The sequence below is a fragment of the Mus musculus genome, chromosome 16, assembly GCF_000001635.26.
Source record: "Mus musculus strain C57BL/6J chromosome 16, GRCm38.p6 C57BL/6J".
NCBI classification, from domain to species: domain Eukaryota; kingdom Metazoa; phylum Chordata; class Mammalia; order Rodentia; family Muridae; genus Mus; species Mus musculus.
The window spans coordinates 42,185,788-42,193,843 of NC_000082.6; positions in this window are offsets into that span (position 1 = coordinate 42,185,788).

Genomic DNA, 8,056 nt, shown 5'->3' on the forward strand with positions numbered 1-8,056 from the left:
CACTCAAAGCACTCCACGGAAAACAAGTTCCTCACCTTCTCAAAGATCTTTTGAAAATATGAAATAATGAAGCAAAGGTTAAAATAAAATCCCCCAATGGTTACAGTCACAGTTCCCATTAACATTTTAAATGGTTATTTTTAATGGTACATTTAACTAAAGCTAACTTATCCATGGGAAAAGAATGTGGCCATTAAGACCAGCATCTGTTGAACAAACTGAGGTTCCACATTCGGTGGTGCGTGATTTTATAACAGCAAGAATATTACATGCTAACAGCAGACTCATTAGCATTAATTGCTGCATTTAGTCCCACTTAAAACCTCCTGTATCTATAACATTTGCTAAATGCATCATCCATTTTTGGAAAAAGAAATAACCTAAAATGTTATCACATGAGTTACATTGGAACTAAACCCAGGCAAGCGGGTATAGAGATGAGGGTGCTGATAACCCTCCACTAACAATTCGACAATGAAGTAGAAATGCTTGAGCTCGTGGGAAACTCGACTTGACAAGATGAGGTAGTGAGACTGTCCTCCAATGGGAGGTGAGGAGAAAGTCTTGAGAGATCTGACTACAGAGATGACAAACACTCTCTTCAACCATTTGCTCGTTCATCTTCCGATCTCTCAGATGAGGGATACCTGAGGACCAGGTCACATTCAAATCCAGGAACTTTCTCCAGCAATCTCCTGTCTCATAGAGATTTTATCTCCCAAGAGACAGACTTTTGACATCATGCCAATATTTTCATGACCCTTTCACAGACCTTGCTATGTGGCCAACCAGACTTTGTCAGAAGCTGAATGAAGGAGGGATTGGGGTTACTAAGGTATGATGTCCTGAACCCCTCTTTGAATACAAAAGGAAGATTTTCCAAGTCCCTTGCTACAGGTAGTATCTTACCATGCCCTTTTTCCTTAAAAAAAATCATTCTAAGTTCTATTTTATTTTCCTCAGTCTCTTTCAGAATATCACACACACACACACACACATACACACACAGAGAGAGAGAGAGAGAGAGAGAGAGAGAGAGAGAGAGAGAGAGAGAGAGAGAAAGAGAAAGAGAAAGAGAGAGAGAAGAGACTTCAATATTAGTAGAGTTGTGGGGTTTTGGTTTTTTTGTTTTTGTTTTTGATTTGGCTTGGGTTTTGTTTCATTTCGTTTGCCTTTCAGATCCACATTGTCTTCCACCAGAATTTTTCCCATTTGCCTCTTGTCGAGGAAAACGAGTTTAGAGCATTGACTAGCATGCTGTTAAGACACTACCTATTCAGTCACTTCCAACTCCTGTACTTCTCTGGTCCATGTTATTTTCCAAGTGCTTTTCTGAGTGCTGCGATACTGTGGTGAGGGAAGATAAGTACTGATCTCACACTCTTCTTCAGTAGCTTACTCCAGCTTCAAGTTGAAGAGGATGCTCAAAAAAAAATAAGAGTAAGATGGAATTAAGGCAGACCACCAACACTTTCTATTGAAGACGTAGCCATGACTCATGAGTAGGATTAGCATGCAGATGAGATGAGAAATCTACAAAGCAAAGAAATTCTAAACTGTATCACAGAGATGCAGAGCTCTACAACCATTGAAAGCCGATTTAAACAAACTATTGGGGTGCAGTGGAGATGGCTCCACCAGTAAAACCCTTGCCTTGAAAACAGGAGGGATTGAGATTGAACACCCAAACCTATTTGGATGCTCACACTTGGACCAGATGAAGGCTTTGCTATGTCGAGCCACACTTGAGGAAGGCTCTGCCATTTCCATTGGTCTGAGGCATTGGGATCCTTGACATGTGTGTGTCCGTGTCCATAATGCACTCAGGATCTTATCCACTGCCTACAATGATTTCAATGTGTTGCCCTTAAAACATGGTTTGGGAACTTATCCCTCAAACAACAGTTTGTATGGCAGGTCCAAAACTGTGGTGATTATATCTTAAGAACAAATAGTTAAATGTCAGACATCAACAGAGACTCCATCTTTGACTCTCATCCTAGAAATAGAGGCCAAAGCTTTCTATATATTATACATCAGTCTGTACTACTCTGTTGTAGTGGCACGAAGGAGATGGAGTGGAATCCAAATGTACATCGTTGCCCCTCCACACCTTGCCCGCATATATTACACTGACTCTCAGCACAAGGGAAACTTACCACTTGGAAGATAAGCTGTGGGAAGAACACTCAGTGAAGCAGAGCTGGTGGTTTCCACAATGACTCCTAACTCACTGCCTTAGGCGTCTGGGCACAATTATATTCACAGACAATCCACGGTGGAGCAGTAGCAGTTAGTCTGTTTCCCAACTGAGGGAACCCAAGTTCAGAAAACTCTTATTTGAGGCGACACAGCCATCTGCACAGGGTAACCACAGACCTACTGGGTCTTTTGTGTCTACCATGAGGTTTTTCTCCACTGCAGACTTCTCTATCCTTGTGAAATCTGGAAAGCAGATGCTCAATAACCCATCTGAGCACGCTTAGAGAGTGATACTAACTAGGTGGCACCCCCTAGGATTTATATATCCTAACCTTAACCTCCAGCGCCTTTGCATGTATGTCAGTGCATTTGGAGGGCGGAGGCAGAAACTCTAAAGAAGGAACTGAGGAGGAAGTTATAAGCAAGGGCTAAGAGGCTAAAAAGATGGCTCAGCACAAGTTGCTCTTCCGGAAGACTCTAGTAATAGCACCTACATAGCCCCATAGGCAGCTCGCAACCACCTGTGACTCAAGGGGATGAGAAACAACAACAGAAAACAACTGTCTTCAAGCTGACTCTTGTCCTTAGACAAGAGGAAGAAACAAAGAAACAACAAGAATGAACCAGCACCCTGCTCAACAGAAAGTCCAGGTGCAGACACAGCATAAAAGTGGCCACCAGCCCGCAAAGGACAGAGACACTAAGAGAAACCGAGACTATAGACACTTCAGTGGCTTTCAGCCTTCATTATTTTATTTTATTTTTGACTTTTGGGGTTCTTTTTCGGGGGGGTTGGTTGGTTGGTTGGTTTCAGATTCCCAAAGTATTTTCCCCCATTTAAGGTGCTTTTCTGCAACACAGTCCATTGGCTGTAATGGAAAATGGCTTGTGTCCAAGCTGAATTTCTATCTTCAGGTATCCTTGGCACTGTCCAGAAGGAGGCTCCCTTCCTGAGAGGAGCCTCTGAAAGAATCTTGATAACACTGAATCAGGAGATGCCCATTCCACCCCTACAACCAGCCCACAATGTGGTAAAATAAGCTGTATTGACCAAAACATTTTCATGAAACCATTTGTTATGGTAAATGAGTTTGGGCACCACTGCCCACACCCATCTGCAACGATTAATCTTCTGCCAAAACAGTTTTTATCATCCTGTCCAGGCTTTTGAAATGTGACCTCCCTCTCCAATTTTGGAATCAAATTCAACAGTGTTGGCAAAATAGTAGTGACTAAGGCTGGTGTCTAGAAAATTCCTTTCAACCTTTTTTACAGCTTGCATGGAGATCAGGCCAACACAGAACCAGCAAAATCTCTTTCCTTTTGTTGTGTCGAAGAAGACAAAAGGGAGGAGTCAAGGGCTACAGATGTGACTCCAAAGAAGCACTGTTTGTGACTCCCTGTGGCTTTTACAGGTTAGCTTTACTTTTTGTTGTTGTTGTTGTTGTTGACGAATAGGTGGCAGAAGCCCTGGAAAAGTATTTGTCACATGCAATTGGATTCTTTGCAGCTACACTTGTATTTCCCTAAGGGTCCGTGAGTCCATAGAGATCAGCCGTGAGGGGGAGAGATTGCGTGTGACTGTGCATGAATCAGAAGAAGAACAAAAAGATGCGGCTGATGGTGGCAGGGAAAGACTGGAGTTAATAAGCCAGCATGTGCCTGAGGATTCTATCAGGCACAGGGATGGATGACATAATTGTTTTCTGCCTCTAATGATCTCAGAGATGTGGGATACAAGAGAATATTAAAACAAGACAGAAAGATGGAAACTCATTTTCAGCAGCTGTCAACCAAAATGGGATGTAAACTAGGAGAGAGGCATATTGAAATGTTCACAGGGTTCACTTCATCAAAATGAGCTTTTACCTCTCCCGGATGTCACGCCCTCCTTTTCTTGAGCGGAAGCAGCCTCCCCCCGCCCCCCAAACTGTTGCTCCTTGTATTCTTCCCACAACCTCTGCTGTCACTCCAGTCTCTCGTCACTGTCACCTTGCCTCTCTCCCTTCTTAACATCGTTCAATTTTTTCCTAATCCTCTCTTTCCTCGCCGCAAACATGTTTTTAGTCTCTTTCCTTTCTTCGCTCTATCCCCCTCACCCACCCTCACTTCTGCCATTAATAAGTAACTGAGTGAACCTGGAAACCCTTTTTGTGATGCCAGGAGTTGAATGGAAACGAAAGGAAAAAAAAAAAAAAAAGTCCCTATGAAAAGCACTCCAGTGTCCCCGCCCCGCCTCGGGTGCGGGTGGGCTGTGGCGTCTGCGAAGCCGCGATGCTTGCACGTGCCACGAGGGGGCAGAGGTGCGCGCCAGCGAGCCCGCACCGCCATCCAGCGCGGCAGGAAGTGCTTGGAGGGCGGGCGCCAGCGGCTGCTCTCTTGGCGTCACCCATCACCGCTGCTGACAGCCGCGTAAGGTTTCCGCCTGCTCCCTGGATGTCCACGGATGGGCGCGGCGAAGAAGCAAAGGATTCCTGATGCAAGCGGGAGGGGTAAAGTCTGCCTCAGGCCAATACAGATAGATCTTTTCCCGAAACAAAGGAGCCAGTGGTGCCGTTACGATCAGAGCATCAAGAAGCATAGCTGGGGGAGCCCCTAGGAGCCCAGCAGCCTACCGAGGTCCCCTTTGCTTCCCTGCCCCAGCTCTTCCCCGCCTGCGATGCAAGGGGGTCACATTCCTGAGCTCCTCAGTCCCCTTCCCAGGTAGCTGGAGTAGCTGGAGCCTTCATCTTTGTTAGCCAGGTCACTGTGAATCCAAACAGCAGCTTGCTTGGCCTTTTGGGTGACAGGCGAGATTAGAAGTAGCCCACAGGCTCCGTGTAGGGGAAGGATTGATTAACATTCTTCCCCTGCGGGTTCAGTTTCCTGCAAATCGCAGTAGGCTCAATTCAGCAGCAGATGGCGGTAACGCTTCTGTCAACCTGAGGATTCTCTGTGGCTGGACACACAAGTCCACACACACACACACACACACACACACACACACCCCACCCCACACCATGTATCACATACCACCACGCCTTAAGCAAGCACACTTTGAGAGTCTGGAGCCCCACAGAGATTCTGATCCCTCCAATAAATTTCCAAAGCAGGATAGGATGGAGAGAAAGACCACAATGATGGCAGAGTAATAGCCATTTGTTGGCGGCTCTGAGCCAGGTGCGCACTGCTTTTACAAGACGGGTAGTAAAATAACGGTGTTCAACTTTTATATGATGAGGTAAGGTTAGTTAAGAAATTAACTGCCCGCATTTTCCTTGCCTTTAAGTTGTGAGAATACACAGGTGCCTTTTCCATTCAAAGAAGGTAACTAGGCCTGATTCTCATTCTCTCTCTCTCTCTCTCTCTCTCTCTCTCTCTCTCTCTCGGAGCAGACGGCTCTTCATTTATTTAATTATTTATTTATTAGCTTTTAAAGGATTAGAATTATTCGACCGACTGCTTTTAGACAGGATTCCTCCTGTGCTAATAGTGCTTTAAGAATGAGGATCTTGGTGTAGCAGTCTGCCGTTACAGCTTTTCCCAGAGGAAATATCTCCAGACACTGCTTCTCAAGGATGGTCAGAAGTGGGACCCACCCGAGGGACTGGTGCTCCTGTAGCGTGGAAGAAATGGCTTCCTAGCCGTTGCAGGACTGTTATGCCGTTTGCACAGCCCCTCTACGGGACTGCTTTTCACCTGATCAATCCTGTCACACGTTGGAGCTAGAGATCACTGTGTTTCTATGAAGCCACCCGACACAGGGAGGATGTATCAGAGAAAAGGAAGGTTGACAGAGGCTGGTGTGGAGGGGACTACTGAGGAATAAGGATTTAGGATGGGAAGAAAGGCTGAATAAAGGCTGTGGCCAAGAGGCAACACACATATTCCGCACACCTGGGTGGGAGATGTTATTAAATTTCAGGAAATGGAGCGCCGAGTTACTTGAGACCAGAGGTATGGGAGCTATGGTGATGGTCCCATGAAGGAGTGTGACAACGAAGCAGTAAGACTCACCCACTTGATCAAGGAGAAAAATAGGAGCCATCTACTGAAGTTACCCCTTTGGGAATGCCCTCTGGTCCCAGAGATTCATGTATGATTTTATAGAAGAAGAAAAAGATCCTGAAACATGACTACGTTTGTGAGAAACAAACTTTCATTTTATTTTCCTTACACAAGTTAGGAAATCTCATTTTGTTTCAGTATCCAAATATCTGTAATACCATCATGGACAGGGGATTTCTTGTTTTAAAAATCTTATAAACTTTATTATAAAAAGTTTTGCAAATCAATAAAAAAAATCACACAATAAAATAAACCAGAGATCTTCCTGGGCTAAATTTGCTTTTTGTCACAGCCTGCGCAGTGGGCACAATGATCATAACATCCGTTAATGAACAGTGATCATGACCATACAAGTGGTAAGCAGCAATAAAGCCAAGATTTCGGTGCAGGTAATTTAATTTTTTTTAAAAAAAGAGGAATTATGCACTGTATAGTCTTTTTCTGTAAGACTCGACCTGAATCAAAGGGCCAAAGTAAATATTATTGGTAATAGAACCAATCAAAATCAAAATCACAGGCTCCCTGACAGTGCAGTGAGGAGCACTGTGTCCCACAGGGCAGTGTGAAGAAGCAGAAGTGAAACCAGGTGGAGAAGGACTCGGAAAAGCTCAAGATCACAAGCCAATACTGAGAACCCATTAAAGCCTGGAAGGAACTTAAGGTAGGTGCATCTATTAAGTGCAATGGGAAACTCTGCCAGATCCCTCTTTCTAAAAGCAAATAAGATGACAGTGATGATGACAATGACAATTGACAGACATTAGGTGGACATTTCAAAGAGTTGGGAGCATCATCCTTCTATACTGACACTTATTGCTTATTTTAATTGTATAAACTTCTCTCTCCTCCTCTCTCTCCTTTCTCTTCTCTTCTCTCTCCTCTCTCCTCCTCCTCCTCCTCCTCCTCCTCCTCCTCCTCCTCCTCCTCCTCCTCTTCTTCTTCTTCTTCTTCTTCTTCTTCTTCTTCTTCTTCTTCTTCTTCATCTTCTTCCTCCTCCTCCTCCTCCTTCCCCCCTCCCCTCCCCCCAGAAACACATTAAAATCTCACAAATGATGTAGCAGAGACTTAGTCTTAAGTACCTTAGAAGAAAACAAAGCCTTTCAATGGAACTTTTAAATCTTCTGGAATGGACAGTGATCAAGAAGGAGAAGAGGTCAGCGGTTAAGAGAACTGACTGCTCTTCCAAAGGTCCTGGGTTCAATTCCCAGCAACCACAAGGTGGCTCACAACCATCTGTAAAAGATCCGATGCCCTCTTCTGGTGTCTCTGAAGATATAGCAACAATGTACTCCCGTACAATGAATAAAATCTTGAAGAGGAGAAGAAGGAAAAGAAGGAGGAGGAGGACAAGAAGGAGGAGGAGGAGGGGGAGGAGGAGGAAAAAGAGGAGGAGGAGGGGGAGGAGGAGGAAAAAGAGGAGGAGGAGGAGAAGGAGAAGGAGGAGGAGGAGGAGGAGGAGGAGGAGGAGGAGGAGGAGGAGAAGGAGAAGGAGAAGGAGAAGGAGAAGGAGAAGGAGAAGGAGAAGGAGAAGGAGAAGGAGAAGGAGAAGGAGAAGGAGAAGGAGAAGGAGAAGAAGAAGAAGAAGAAGAAGAAGAAGAAGAAGAAGAAGAAGAAGAAGAAGAAGAAGAAGAAGAAGAAGAAGAAGAAGATTTTAGAGTAAGAAACCAGGAATCCTTCCATGAGGTAGACAGAAATGTAACTTCAAGTCCTTAAAACAAACAACAAACAAACAGGCAAACTAACAAAACATTCTCAATGTTCTGGATTCAATATCAAACATAAGGGACAGATACAAATATTTATTTTC